Source organism: Scyliorhinus canicula, chromosome 12, assembly GCF_902713615.1.
Source record: "Scyliorhinus canicula chromosome 12, sScyCan1.1, whole genome shotgun sequence".
Classification (NCBI taxonomy): Eukaryota; Metazoa; Chordata; class Chondrichthyes; order Carcharhiniformes; family Scyliorhinidae; genus Scyliorhinus; species Scyliorhinus canicula.
In genome coordinates, this window is record NC_052157.1 from 31,529,637 (window position 1) to 31,536,392 (window position 6,756).

Sequence of the window (6,756 nt, forward strand, 5' to 3'; positions counted from 1 at the left end):
ACTGCTAGGGTGGCGTCCGCAGTGGAAAGCTTGGTGCACGACGTGAGCACCATTAGTGAAGGTGTCCAAGGCGTCCTGCAGTCGGTGACGGCCATGGCTGAGGGAATCGGCAGAATGTCGGCCTCGCTGGGGGATGTCACCCAGTACCAAGCTGACCTTGATGAGGTTCTGCGGGAAATGACCTGCTCTCAGATGGGAATGGCCAAGGCGGAGTGGAGCTTGTCTCAGTCGCAGGTGGGCATTGCCGAGGTGCTGCAGAGCATGTCCAAATCACTGACGAGCATCGCTGAGGGGGCAACACGATGGTGCAGGCATTGGGTAGCCGCCAGGCAGACCCGTGGGCAGCCAGCACTCGAACCATCTGCTCCTCTGTCCCAAGGTGAACCCCTGGGCCCTGTGGGCACTGTGCTGGCTGTCAACCCGGACCTATCCCATGGAGTGGCGACGGTGGTCACCAGTTCTCCGAGTCCCACCCTTCTGATGAGGCTGCGTTTCAAAGTCAGCACATGGGACAGGGCAGCACGGCTGTGCGTGTGCCGGCGACAAGTGGGGGTGTGGGGGGGGGGGGGGGGGGGGGGGGGGGGCGCACCATTGGGAGGGTGGGGGATTGTAAAACACATTAAACACATTTGTGCACAACCATTATGAGGCCTCTGTCACTTTCTTCCGCAATGCGGCTTGACTTCCGAACCATTGGCCCATGTCTCCAGCCCAGGGGCTGGTTTAGCACAGGGCTAAATCGCTGGCTTTTAAAGTAGTCCAAGGCAGGTTGGCAGCGCAGGTTCAATTCCCGTACCAGCCTCCCCAAACAGGCACCGGAATGTGGCGACGAGGGGCTTTTCACAGTAACTTCATTTGAAGCCTACTTGTGACAATAAGCGATTTTCATTTTATTTCATTTCCAGGCATTCACCCTCCCCATGGCACCCACCCACCCTCCGGCCATGGACATGTCCCCGGAGCTGCGCCCATCCCCTGGGTACTCGGATGTTGTCTGCTGCATGTGTGGTGTTGCCTCCCATGATGTTCAGGGACAGTGTCCATGCATCATGTGTGAGTGGGATTGAAAGCAATGACTCCCACATGCTACATGGACCTCACCAACAAGAATCCACTTGGGATGTGTGAAGTGCTCATTTAACCACGATTGTGAATTACCTATTAGCAATAGCCATCAGCCACACGGCCAGAGCCTTAGAGCCTTGGCAGTCGGTGGGGGTTATGCATGGTTGTTGGGGCGGACGGGCAGAGACAAGCGTTTGCTCCAAGAATGGGTACATATGATCCAGGGGTGGCATGGTGGTGCCATGAGCGGTTGCCCCCCGGTTGCCCACCAGCGTCCCCCTACCCTCCTATGGCGGCCCATCCCTGTGGAGGGTCCCCCACTCCAAACCTAGAATCTCTCACTCCCCACCGAGCACTGGGGTGGCAAGCCCAGCACCCCCGGGCTCTTTGCCTATGAGCAAAGATGGTTATTTCCCTCCTCAGCTCCCCACCAAAGTCCATCTGCCAGAGTCACCTCTTTCAAAAGGAGTACTAATCGGCACCAGCGTGGCCACTTGCTGGGGAGGCTGCTGAATGATAGGAGATCGTTGGATATGGGGTGGCTCCTGTTAATTGTATGGAGATTGGGTTAAAGTGGTGATAATTGGTTTCTCGCCAAGCTATGATGAGATCCCTATTTTGCTATGGGAGCGGGCCGGTTGCATCGCAAACTGTTTGGCGCCTGGCACGGTTCTCATTTTTGGCCTCTCCCGCTATTCACCGGCCTCGTTGCGCTTGAGCAAGAACACAACGAGGCCGGAAGATGGGGTGCGATTTTCCTAAAAGAGAACAAAGTTCCCTAGCTAGCGTGTTTAACCGGGTGTTTCCCGGCGCTCTCAGTGGCTATTCAACGAACTTGCATTGTATAAAGGGCCTGAACGGGGAACAGTGGCCGAAGGGGCACATAGCTTCGTTTTGTACAGTGTAGTGAGAGATCTGGATGCCCTGAAACAATCGCAGACCTTCACCCAGCCAAAACGCACCATGGGAGTGTCCCCAGCCCTCCTCCCTCAACATCATGCAGGCCCAATCATGTGCATGAAAAAAAATGTCATTGTGGCACTTTGGCAGTGCCAACTTGACACCCTCCATGCCAGCTGGCAGTGCCACCCAGGCAGTGCCAGGGCGCCATCCTGGCCAAAGGACATGCAGCGATCCCTTGGAAGACGCCCACCACTGCTGTTCCACCTGGTCCCCATTTGTGAGGACCACTGCTGAACACCACACACCCGAGGTCTCCATGGCAAAGTGGACAAATCCAAAAGCCTCAGGTACATCGGGAATCTACACATTAGGATGATGCTTGCTGTCTCGCTCTAATATGCAGATTCGGCAAAAAGTGGTCCCGCCTTCAATGGGCGAGATTTACATCGCAACGTCTTGCGAAACCAAGTCGGATCCCATGAGGCATGGCGAGCCGGGTAGATCCCGGGAGCGAGGCCTCCCGGCTTTCAATGGCCATGCTGGGCTGCAATGAGCTGCTTTTCTGACACAGCACGGCTGTTGGATCGTGCCCCTTGTCTAACAAAAAAAATTCCAGAACAGATTGTTTTCACATGAGATCTTTATAATCTGGCCCAGGGTTAAACCCAGATCCCAGAGGTGAAAGGTTAATGTCCAACACACCAGGCCACGCACAAGGATCATCTTAGGTTTTTGTTGCCGTGCCTATTTGACATTGTTTATTTTTTCAGATCTAGATCTATCCATAGATAATATCTTCCCTTAGTCCCTGCTTTATAAATTGCATAATTAATTGCTAAATTAGTCCTTCCAAAAAGCTTGGCTGTACCCCAAGAACTGGACATTGGAACAATATTGGTGAAAAGAATGAAAAAGAAATGGGAGAAACATCATGTACAATACTGAGATGGATTTTGATCTCCAAAAATAAAACACAGAAAACCTGGCCTTCAAAGCTTAAATGTTCAGGAGCTTGAACGCAATTAGTTATCTATAGGCTGGCTTCAACAAAGCAAGGCCATTCACTTTAATTTGAATTGATAGTTTGCTCCTGGCTGGAATACTGTATTAAAAAAAATCAATCAAAACTGTATGTGGTGACAAATGCTGCACAAAACCTACAGGAGAGATTTAAGAAAGAATATTTTGGAAAGTTAACTGCTTTGATTGGGTGCCAATATCTATGGCAAATGTTCAGAGGTCTTTAAATAAAGTTTACAGATTCTATATTAACAGCTTGGAATCACGACCAATAAATCCTCATACATTAAAAATAGTTTTGCCAACGAATTCATAGAGTCATAGAATCCCTACAATGCAGAAGGAGGCCATTCAGCCCATCATGTTTATACTGGCCCCTGCTTCGATAGAGCATCCTACCTAGGCACAATTCCATGTCCTATCCCTGTAACCCATATATGTCAAACTCAAGGCCCGCGGGCCAAATCCGGCCCGTGGTGGAATTATCTTTGGCCCGCGAGATAATATCTAATTACTTTTTTTTTTAAAATTTAGATTAGCCAATTATTTTTTCCAATTAAGGGGCAATTTAGCGTGGCCAATCCACCTACTCTGCACATTTTTGGGTTGTGGGGGCGAAACCCACGCAGACACGGGGAGAACGTGCAAACTCCACACGGACAGTGACCCAGAGCCGGGATCGAACCTGGGACCTCAGCGCCGTGAGGCGGTTGTGCTAACCACTAGGCCACCGTGCTGCCCTAATAATATCTAATTACTATTAAAGCTGGCCCCAGCAATTGAAGCGCCTATGGCGTATGATATGGCTGATGCTGAGTTTATTCAGGTATAGTGTGAATCACAAAGTGTTGGCCTGTGGAAAAATGTTTTCATTAGAAATTACTCTGGAAAAGCTCCAGATAAAGCAATAAGAAATAAATGCAACTAATTTATTTATTTATTTAATATTTAATGTTGTTTTTATAGGCAATAACCTAGGCTTTATTAGTTCCAGGTCCAATAAGTTCATTTCAATAAGTTTTGCAAAAAAACATTGAACCAGTCCGGCCCTCGACTTGTCCCGATTTTTTAATTTTGGCCCACGGTGTATTTGAGTTTGACACCCCTGCTGTAACCCCACCTAACCTTTGGACACAAGGGGCAATTTAGCATGGCCAATTCACCTAACCTGTACATCCTTGGACTGTGGGAGGAAACCGCAGCACCCGGATGAAACCCACCCAGTCACGGGAAGAACGTGCAAACTTCACACGTCACCCGAGGTCAGAATCGAAGCCAGGTTCTTGGAACTGTGAGGCAGCAGTGCTAACCACTGTGCTGCTGTGCTGCCTCAACAATAATTACTTTAATTTGTACAAAAACAATACGCATTTTTTGAATTTCAAAGCAGAACACTAGCAGTAAACCTATCCTCATCAATGTCTCCAACAAAGCACCAATTTTAATTTATTGGAATGTAGCTGGAGCTGGCGAGGCTATATTTGTTGCCCATCCCTGGTCACCCTGAGAAGGAGGTTGTGAGCCCTCTTGAACCCCTGCGGTCCTTCTGCTAATGGTGTTGCCACAATGGCGTTAGGCAGGGAATTCCAGGATGCTGACCCATCAGTGATGAGGGCACAGTGATACGTGTTCAGGTCAGTACACAATGTGACTTCGTGGGAAACTCAGAGGTGATTTAAAAAAAAAATTAGAGTACCCAATTATTTTTTGTTCCAATTAAGGGGCAATTTAACATGGTCAATTGCCCTAATCTTCACATTTTTGGGTTGTGGGGGTGAAACCCACACAGACATGAGGAGAATGTGCAAACTCCCTGGTCCGGACCGTGACCCAGGGCAGGGATTCAACCCGGGTCCTCAGTGCTGCAGTCCCAGTGCTATCCATTGTGCCACATGCCACCTCATTGTTGCGTGACATTACTGCTCTAGTCCTTCTTGGTGGTAAAGATCAATGGAGAGGGTGTTTCTATTGAAGTAAGGTATCTGAGGCTGTTTAGCACAGGGCTAAATCACTGGCTTTGAAAGCAGACCAAGGCAAGCCAGCAGCACGGTTCAATTCCCGTAACAGCCTCCCCGAACAGGTGCCGGAATGTGGCAACTAGGGGCTTTTCGCAGTAACTTCATTTGAAGCCTACTTGTGACAATAAGCGATTTTCATTTCATTTCATGAGCTGTAGCGCATCCTTTAGATTGGTATGTACTGCAGTCACAGTATATTGTTGAGGGAGGTCCCCATTTGATAATAATACTTATTAGTGTCGCAAATAGACTTACATTAACACTGCAAATTACAAAAAAAGATTGGAGCATCTTGAACAAAAGTGTATCTTTGCTAGTGCTGATTTTATGGAAATGAGTTTGTCAGCATTCATTTTAATTCTAATTGAGATAATCTACATGGTGTCAGCATGTCATCTTTGTATTTAAGCCAATAGTTTTTTTTTCAGTTTACCTCATGCCATTTTTCTCTGCATTCTCATTAATGTTTTTATTCAGTTGAACTGCACCGTGAAACAACATTATGAAATTGTCTGCTTGTACTAAATCTGAATGGTGATACTTGTGCTTAATCTTCTCTTATTTGTTCCACTTGGAGACACATCTCAAACCTTTCTGAGATAATTGTACATTGCTGCAGTTGTCAAGAAAAGGATGAAAAAAGATCAAACATGAAATTTCAAATTCCTAATTTAATGAGATTTCATTTATTTTTTTTCCATTTACTTCTTCCATCGGGCAAGAGATACACAAGTCTGAGAACACACACACAAACAGACTAAAATGTTTCTTCCCGCTGTTACCAGACTCCTAAACGACCCTCTTATGGACTGACCTCATTAACACTACAGCCCTGTATGCTTCACCCGATGCTGGTGTTATGTAGTTACATTGTGTACCTTGTGTTGCCCTATTATGTATTTTCTTTTATTTCCTTTTCTTTTCATGTACTTAATGATCTGTTGAGCGCAGGGCAGCACGGTGGCGCAGTAGTTAGCATTGTGGCCTCACGGTGCCAAGGTACCAGGTTCGATCCCGGCTCTGAGTCACCGTCTGTGTGGAGTTTGGACATTTTCCCCATGTTTGCGTGGGTTTCGCCCCCACAACTCAAAAGATGTGCAGGGTTGGTGGATTGGCCACGCTAAACGCCCCTTATTGGTAAAAAATGAATTGGGTGTTCTAAATTTTTTAAAAAGTGAGTGATCTGTTGAGCTGCACGCAGAAAAATACTTTTCACTGTACCTTGGTACACGTGACAATACACAAAAATCCAAATTCCCCCATCTATTAGTTGATTTGTATGTAATTATTCTGGCTGAAAGCAGCCATGTGTACTCTGTGCCCTCCTGCTCTATGGCTTCATAGCAGACAAGTTATTAACAGATTAAAGGAACTAATTTTGGGTGGTGCAGTGGTTAGCACTGTTTCCTCACAGCACTGATGACCTGGGTTCGATCCCGGCCCCGGGTCACAGTCTGTGTGGAATTCCCCCCCCCCCCCCCCCCCCCCCCCCGTGTTTGCTAAATTGCCCCTTAATTGGGAAAAAAGAAAATTGGGTACTCTAAATTTATTTTTTTAAATTCCCACTGTCAAAACATTTAAATACAGTTTAATCAGAAGTCTAGCAAAATGACAGATAATTGTCTAATTAAATTAAGCAAGTAGGGCATAAGGAGGTAAAAGCAATTATAGACAAATGCATTTAAGACGTACAGAAGAACCAGTAGGAGGGCAGGTGTGTGGCTCTTTTAATGCTGAAGACACCACTTTG